Below are 10228 nucleotides of genomic sequence, written 5' to 3'. Positions count from 1 at the left end.
AGGATCTAAATTCTACACAACGAACACTTCATGTTATACACTATATACAGGATCTAAATTCTACACAACGAACACTTCATGTTATACACTATATACAGGATCTAAATTCTACACAACGAACACTTCATGTTATACACATATATATACAGGATCTAAATTCTACACAACGAACACTTCATGTTATACACTATATATACAGGATCTAAATTCTACACAACGAACACTTCATGTTATACACTATATACAGGATCTAAATTCTACACAACGAACACTTCATGTTATACACTATATATACAGGATCTAAATTCTACACAACGAACACTTCATGTTATACACTATATTATACAGGATCTAAATTCTACACAACGAACACTTCATGTTATACACTATATATACAGGATCTAAATTCTACACAACGAACACTTCATGTTATACACTATATATACAGGATCTAAATTCTACACAACGAACACTTCATGTTATACACTATATATACAGGATCTAAATTCTACACAACGAACACTTCATGTTATACACTATATACAGGATCTAAATTCTACACAACGAACACTTCATGTTATACACTATATACAGGATCTAAATTCTACACAACGAACACTTCATGTTATACACTATATACAGGATCTAAATTCTACACAACGAACACTTCATGTTATACATATACAGGATCTAAATTCTACACAACGAACACTTCATGTTATACACTATATACAGGATCTAAATTCTACACAACGAACACTTCATGTTATACACTATATACAGGATCTAAATTCTACACAACGAACACTTCATGTTATACACTATATACAGGATCTAAATTCTACACAACGAACACTTCATGTTATACACTATATACAGGATCTAAATTCTACACAACGAACACTTCATGTTATACACTATATACAGGATCTAAATTCTACACAACGAACACTTCATGTTATACACTATATACAGGATCTAAATTCTACACAACGAACACTTCATGTTATACACTATATATACAGGATCTAAATTCTACACAACGAACACTTCATGTTATACACTATATACAGGATCTAAATTCTACACAAGGAACACTTCATGTTATACACTATATACAGGATCTAAATTCTACACAACGAACACTTCATGTTATACACTATATACAGGATCTAAATTCTACACAACGAACACTTCATGTTATACACTATATACAGGATCTAAATTCTACACAACGAACACTTCATGTTATACACTATATATACAGGATCTAAATTCTACACAACGAACACTTCATGTTATACATTATATACAGGATCTAAATTCTACACGAACACTTCATGTTATACACTATATACAGGATCTAAATTCTACACAACGAACACTTCATGTTATACACTATATACAGGATCTAAATTCTACACAACGAACACTTCATGTTATACACTATATACAGGTTCTAAATTCTACATAACGAACACTTCATGTTATACATTATATACAGGATCTAAATTCTACACAACGAACACTTCATGTTATACACTATATACAGGATCTAAATTCTACACAACGAACACTTCATGTTATAAAATTTGATTCGAAGCGGGATATAAAGCGTATCACACTGTCTAGACATTTTCCTTCCGCAGCTTTGGCGAACGATTTTAGTAATCATTTCTAAATTTATTTTTCATCTGCATTTTACTGATGAAATAATTATTTCTAAATAAATGTATGACAAATTGTAATATTTTTCTAATGACGGACAACTTTCTTATGTCTCTCGCACCCCATTTAATTTGTTTCAAAAAGATCTCAATTAATCACCCCATGAAATCGACCAAAGGAAGATCCAGCCCTTAATTGCAAAAATCCATAGGGGACTGCCATTTTGTCACGCCGTCCTCTAAATCATGATGTCGCGTCATTTTCTAATGTCATTTTATTCTTTCATGACGTCATTTAGAATTTCCAGCCAATGAAAATAGTTTCAAGTCATATTACAATAGTGACATATGCGAAAATATTACACAGGCGAAATCACTGGATATATGCATATGGCGGATTATGTGATAAAAACCCATTCTTCTGATATTGTATGTAATATATTCTGTCCTTGAGATTATCATGGTTGAGTACACAGTATGATCGCGACACATGAAAGCGAGAATGGAGCATTTGTAGTGGTTCATTAGTGTTGGTGCATTTGTAACTGCTGTGTTATACCTCCCTATACCAATACCATTCCATGACTCGGTATTTTATTGGCATTTACCTTTGATTATCAGATAGTATACCTGGCTGAGTATAGCCACTGATCTAATAACCGCTTCAATGACTGTAATTTACTCGCTATATAAATGCCTGTAAGGGTTTCCCCATTGATAGATCCGCCTAATGAAAAAATGCATCTAACAGGAAATATAATCATGGAGCGATGCGTTAGTTTTGTAGCCACCGTTGTATGTTTCCCCCTGATTGGTATCGGCTTCCCGCCGTCCCATCATGATCAACCACCAGACAGATTTCAGAGATCGATGGCGAGGATAGCAAACATGTCTCGGCAAATACCTGACTCGGCAAAGTCTGGAAGGATAAACCTGGATGTAAGAGAAACTAATTATCACTCTAAATATTTCTTTGTAGTGCAACATTAACCACAGACCTATTACGTATAATTCTGAGAAAATACATGATTCTACACGGCATACGTAGACTACAAGTGTCTGTGGATTACACGTAGGAGATATTTACCTGGCACAGAAACACACAGAACAAAGAAGGTGAACCTCGCTCTGTCTGGAAAGCTACATGTATGATTTTACTAACATAAACACTATATTTTCTATTTTGATTGGGTATCGGGAGTACATAAGTGGGTAAACCTTTCAATATTTTGTTTTCTAATTTGTATGGAAACAACATGAATCTTAGACCCAATGTTAAATGGAATCTGAAATTAATCATAAAGAACAAAACGATGACTTAAACCAATTTGAAAATTAATTCAATTTCGTATTAACAAGTTAACATGGAAATAGTGATAAAGATTTTAAAAAAATGTAAATCGGAAAAACGACTTTGAATGTGGTGATAGCGGATATAATCGGATTATATTAGCGGTTTTGGCATATCATATAATTTTGTAAAATGAATTAGAAATACATATTAGCGTTTAAGATTTTAGGCATATTTGACCCTGTGACCTTGAATGAAGGTCAATGTCATTCATTTAAAAATTGAATTGCTGCAGGCCCAATATGAGTATCCTGGGTCTTTTGGTTCTTGAGAAAAAGTTGTTTAAAGATTTAAGTCAATTTGACCCTGTGACCTTCAATGAAGATCAGGGTCATTCATTTGAACAAACTTGATAGCCCTTCATCCCAGCATGTCACAGGCCCAATATCAGGTCTCTAGACCTCCTACTTATTCTAAAGCAGTCGTTTAAATATTTTAGCCAATTTGACCCCTGTGACCTTGAATGAAGGTCAAGGTCATTCATTTGATCAAACTTGGTAGCCCTTCATCCAAGCATGTTGCGAGCCCATTATGAATATCATGGGCCTTTTGGTTCTTGAGAAGAAGTCGTTTAAAGATTTAAGCCTTTTTGACCCTTGTGACCTTGAATGAAAATCAATGTCATTCATTTGAACAAACTTAACAGCCCTTCATCCTAGCATGTCACAGGCCCAATATCAGGTCTCTAGGCCTCTAAGTTATTCCCAAGAAGTTGTTTAAATGATTTTAGCCTATTTGACCCTGTGACCTTGAATGAAGGTCAAGGTCATTTATTTTAACAAACTTGGTAGCACTTCATCCCAGCATGCTGCATGCCCAATATGAATATACTGGGCCTTTCTGTTCTTGAGAAGAAGTTGTTTAAAGATTTTAGCATATTTGATCCCTATGACCATGAATGAAGATCAAGGTCATTCATTTGAACAAACTTGGTAGCCCTTCATCCAAGCATGTTACGGGCTCAATATCAGTACCCTGGGCCTACTGGTTCTTGAGAAGAAGTTGTTTAAATATTTTAGCCTTTTTGACCCTTGTGACCTTGAATGAAGATCAAGGTCATTCATTTGAACAAACTTGATAGCCCTTCATCCAAGCATGTTACGGGCCCAATATCAGGTCTCTAGGCCTCTTAGTTATTCACAAGAAGTTGTTTAAAGGATTTGTGCAGCCAATTTTTTTTTTCTATAATACGACAGGATATTGCTTTGTATGAATGAAAATTAAGTCCCACCCAACGAATCGCCTAGCTTTTAGCGCTATCGGTTGGTTTTGGTCGTGATTTACGGGAAGTGTCGACTACGGTTCAGAGATAATGAGCTAGGTGGTCACGTGGTCTTGTTATGTCAGAGTAGTACGCGGCTACACAAGGTAAGCCTAGTACTATACATCTATACAGCATATATACGTATACGTTAGATCTACAAATTGAGTTTTTCGAGTAAATGGTTATTCTAGCTTTATAATGTAGATATTTTCAGTTTCAAAACATTTCATTTACACCACTTCAAAAATTCAAACAAGTATATATCTATACTTTAGATTAGATAATCAGTCCAATTTGATAGCGATATCAAAATAATGTTCGGATCAGTCTGGACTGAGATGAGATTGAGATAGCATATGATGTAAATTTCAATGTAATAAATAAACAGTATAATGTTACACTATCTTTTTACGAGTAAAATCCCAAAATTTAGCATGAATATATCTAGAATCCGTGGTTTTATTTCAAACTTCTGCTATAACGATGCAAACACGGCACAGTTTTTGAGTAAAAATAAAATGTGGACGGTTATCAGTTATGTGATATTGGATAACAGTACCGAACTTATACCGAAAATAATATGTATATTTATATTGTTGCCTTTGAAACTTTATCATACATCAATGGTGTTTCTGATATAGGTTCCTAAATTACAGTATATTCATTGTCGACCGTTTTGAATAATACCAATATTTAATAGTATGACATACAATAATATATGAACATTTATCGTATAATCCAAAAAGAAACAACATAAAGTGTTCAAGTGAAAATTGAAATTACCTGTACAGGCATTATAAATAGATATAATATCTTGTACCTTTTTAAAAATATATTTTTTTAAGGTTTCAAAATCGATTTTATTCCCCATCAAATTAGAGGGATGCCAGGGTTGGGACCCTGGGTTCATCCCTCTTACAACATATAGCCTCTCACAGGAGGTCTCTTTCACTCCTTTTACTCGATCGCTTTCATTCATCACATTTGATTTGCTCCATTCATTCTCCAAACTCATTCATACAAATACAAATATAGATATATAACTTTAAATTAAGTGAAAGGGTTTCTCTTGTATTCATACATGTAACCATTTATATTATTTATGTTATGTCACCTATTTGTTAATTATGACATCATATTTTTTAAAATTCTTGTGGCATAAAGTTGAGCACGAATATATATCTACAAATTTAAAATAAGTGAGAGGGTTTCTCTTTTATTTCATACATGTAATCATTTATATATATGCTATGTCACATATTCCTTGATTTTGATATCACAATTTTTAAAATTTTAGTGACATAGAACTGAGCACTGAAAAAGAATCAGACAAGTCTGTAACATTTGTAGATAGGATCAGGGCCGCGGTGGCCGAGTGGTTAAGATGTCCCGACATATTACCACAACTCTCCACCTCTGGGATGCGGGTTCGAATCCCATGTGGGGCAGTTACCAGGTACTGACCGCTGACCGGTGGTTTTTCTCCGGGTACTCCGGCTTTCCTCCACCAACAAACCTGGCACGTCCTTACATGACCCTGGCTGTTATTAGGACGTAAAACTAAACAAACCAAAAACAGATAGGATCAATTGATATAAAGTATAACTGCTTATATGAGACGCTAGGTACAGTATCAATCATCAATTGGGAACCTTAAAAATACATATATGTATGGCACACTTACATTATGAACTACATGACTTTAGACATTACGAAAAACAAACAAAAAGCAACCAAAAAACAAACACTACATATATATCCATAGCACTCGACATATGTGCAATTAAAAACAATTGTTCTATTTCTCATTTTCCTATACCAGCACACATATATTACATGCATTTATACATATACTTGTTCGCACTGTTGTGCCCTAATACAGACTTAACACATACATGTATAATTTTTTTACAATAGCAGTAGCACATTATTTATCTTCAGCAGCAACATGACCCATAAAAATATACTAAGTGATATTTAAATAAGTATATTTAGTGTGATAATGTTGTAACCCTTCTTGTATGACTATACAAGTGCATTTAGATTCGAAACGGTGAAAATACGTGCTTAGAATTTTACTAATACATTAGAAGTTACGGAAGATTGCTATATGCCACGATTCCGTATATACAATACTAGACTGGAATAATTTTTAAGGTTAAACCTTTAGTTGAAATAGTTCTTAGAACCATTTTTGTTTCTGAATAAGTCACCTTCCATTTTAGTTTTACCTGTGTACGACATATATATATGTGTATGTAATATATATCCCTAGGTATGATAAGGTATATTTTATTTCCATTTGCTTTTACATCTTCATTTTAAAAATGGAGGTGACAATAAAAAACCTAGAGCATAGATGTACGGGGTTTCCATAATTCAAATCACAATCCAATTAACGAATGACCTAACCTGATTGACAGTAAGACAATAGCAAATACCCGATACAGTCCACCGAATAGCAAATTGCCAGGTAATTACAGGTGAGTTCGATGAATGGCGTTGTGTACAGGTAAACAACATCCTGGTTCAGGTATTACATAACCATCAAACCTCAAATGCCAATGGATCAACTTTTTGATCATTTCAAAAACGTAGCAGGTCACGGTAATGAAGATGGTAATTTCGTATCCGATACTGATAACAGCGATTTCGAAAATGACGTCATCTTTAATTAATTAGATTCTCCAATTTCTATCGAAGAAATAACTCTTGCAATTTCTAATCTTAAGAAGGGTAAATCTCATGGTCCGGATGGTCTGCTCAACGAATGTTTTATCTTCTGTAAAAATATGCTGATTCCATCATTACACACTCTTTTCAATAATATCTTAGAAGCTGAATGCTTTCCAGCAGACTGGTCGTCAGCACTTATTGTCCCTATTCATAAAAAGGGTGTTACTACAGACCCTAACAATTTTAGAGGAATAAGTTTAATAAGCTGTTTGTGTAAATTATTCACTTCTATTCTTAACAAACGACTTGCAAATGTTTGTTCTGATCAAGAAATTCTTACGGATGCGCAGTTTGGTTTCCGATCGGGTTTAAGTACAGTTGATGCAATTTTTGCTTTACAATCTATAATTTCCAAATCTTTATCAACCAAAAAAAGATTATATTGCTGTTTTGTTGATTTTCGGAAAGCATTCGACTTTGTTGATAGAGTAAGTTTATGGTATAAGTTAATCAAACTGGGCATCAGAGGGAAATTCTTGAAAGTTATTAAGGGTCTGTATTCATTTGTAAAATCATGTGTTTTTGTGAATGGGAAATGTTCTGATTTTTTTACTAGTCATATTGGATTGATGCAAGGGGAAATCTTATCCCCTCTACTCTTTTCCATGTTTATAAATGATTTTGAAAATAGTTTTATTGAAAATGGTGCAAGTACATACGAATTCGGTGATCTCAGTCTATTTTTACTTGTATATGCCGATGATTTGGTTCTTTTCTCTGAATCTGTCGAAGGTTTACAAAGTTTGCTTAATTGTTTTATGTGATTACACTAAAAAATGGAAGCTAACTGTTAACACTGAAAAGACCAAAATTGTAGTTTTTCGAAATGGTGGGAATATTAAGGAATCGGAATCATGGACATATGAAGGAAAAGGTATTTCAGTTGTTGATGAATTTTGTTATTTAGGCGTTTTACTACGATTTAATAACAAGTTCAAAACCACTATTAAACACGTAGCTAGTCAAGCTCGCAAGGCCGTTTTTGCCTTGCGGGCAAAGTGCAATCAAGTAAATTTCAATATTAAAACTTTATTACATCTATTTGATACATATATTGTTAGCATCCTTCATTATGCTTGTGAAACATGGGCGGGATTTAAAGCTGATGAAGTTGAAAAGGTTCATATAGAATTTTGTAAAAATATTTTATGTGTAAAAAAATCAACTTGTAATGCAATGGTTTATTATGAACTTGGTCGTTTTCCCTTGGTAAATCAACAAATCTTCAAAGCCTTCAAGTATTGGTTTAAACTATTGAATAGTAATAACTGTATTTTGAAGGAAATATATCAGTTCTTTTTAAGGAAACTGAAAAAGTACACCCAAAACATAATTTTTTAGTGTTTATTAAACAGAAACTATCTGACTTGGGTTAGGTTATATATGGTTAAGGCAGTCTCCTGATGATATCATTTTACTTCCGTTAATTAAACAACGAATTGATGATCAGACAAAACAACTGTTGTTGGCAACAATAAGCACTTCCAGTAAATGTGATCTCTTTAGATATCTAGTAGATGACGTAACATTACAATTTTATTTAACGAAGTCTCTTTCAAAACAACGTAGAATTTCTGTATCCAAACTCCGTCTTTCAGCTCATAATCTTGCAATCGAGACAGGTAGATATAGAAATGTTGAAAGGAATAATAGATTATGTAGAAACTGTGAACTCTTCGAAATAGAAGATGAATATCATTTTTTATTTATTTGTCCAAAATTTTCAGATATTCGGAGAAAATACATTAAAAACTATTTTTGGGTAAAGCCATCTGTTTACAAAGTTATTGAATTGCTAAATACACATAACATAAAAGATCTTAATTTATTAGGCAAGTACATAATTGAGGCAAACAACAGCAGAATCACTTAATCACATATGTGCATTTCAATTTGTCTATGATAATTTAATGTTTACCCTTGTTGATTGTATATATGTATATTTTATGTTAATATTCCAATAAGTTGTATACTTACGGAAATAAAGAATTTCGAATTTCAAACCAAAGGCATGGCTAATTATATATCTATAATATCGGTATCTACTCGTATATCGATTAAAAATTGAAAGCGACCGCACGGTCTGAAAAAATAGTTTGTATTTATATCTCAATTATTTGATATTTTATAATTATGTAATATCAAAAGTAAATTCTTTCTACCACATGTTGAAACGTTTTACGGTATTGTAATAAATGTGTCTCGTTTTATTCGGTTAGCAACACACAACACAAACACAATGTTTGTAATGATAAATGGTGACACCCTTATATCCCTACGGCCCAATAGTCCGAAGGCCCGTTAGTCCGAAGGCCCAATAGTCCGAAGGTCCGTTAGTCCGAAGGCCCAATAGTCCGAAGGCCCGTTACTCCGAAAATTAGTAAATATTGCAAGTTATAGAGTTGTTATAATTTACATATTTTTACGAAAACATTTTTCGGCATTGCTGATCTGACAATTTCTATGGACAGCAAGTTGTCATTTCTTCATGGAGCAATGCCAGGTCAAAATTACATCAAAATAAAAAAAAAAAATAATAAAAAAAATAAAAAATAAAAATAGCATCTTACATTTTATAGGATATCTCACAAGCATACATTCTATGGATTATCTTACAATCAAATCTTACCGAAAAATGACTTTTATTATACCTGTAAACGTCGTTATATTGTACAATATATTCTACCCATAATGATGGAAATGGTCCGCATAATGATATTTTTTGGGGGAAATATTAAACAGAATTGCATTGTACATATAAAAAATAATACTCTTTAATATCAGATACGTTTATGTATTTCAAGATAATGCTCTTTTTGAAAATACGCTACATTTCGTTGTTTCATATCATTTTCCGTATCAATTTTATAGTCACATACATGTAAGTATACCTTAGCAAGTTTACAACAAATCTTTTGCATCGAAAACTGTAATAAACGTTTGTTTCATTTCAAGTACTGTTCGCATACAAATCCCAATTATATTATCTGTTTTCGGACTATCGGGCCTTCGGACTATTGGGCCTTCGGACTAACGGGCCTTAGGACTAATGGGCCTTCGGACTGACGGGCCTTCGGACTATTGGGCCGTAGGGATATAAGGCGGTCACCATGATCAATCATCGGTGTGAAAATTTGACCTCGATATGGGCGGTTTACAGGTTCTTCCGGTCGCGCGCGGCACGGAGAGGTTTCTACACGGTCTAATAAG

At 33.4% G+C, this 10228-nt stretch overlaps 1 pseudogene; it reads left to right on the top strand.

Annotated features, from left to right (window-relative positions):
- The first annotated feature begins 7711 nt into the window (after window positions 1-7711).
- LOC138326527 (uncharacterized) lies at window positions 7712-9008 on the top strand (annotated as a pseudogene).
- Window positions 9009-10228: the final 1220 nt, after the last annotated feature.

Source organism: Argopecten irradians, chromosome 6, assembly GCF_041381155.1.
Source record: "Argopecten irradians isolate NY chromosome 6, Ai_NY, whole genome shotgun sequence".
Classification (NCBI taxonomy): domain Eukaryota; kingdom Metazoa; phylum Mollusca; class Bivalvia; order Pectinida; family Pectinidae; genus Argopecten; species Argopecten irradians.
Note: the sequence above shows the minus strand (reverse complement) of the source record. Positions and strands in the feature narration are given on the sequence as shown.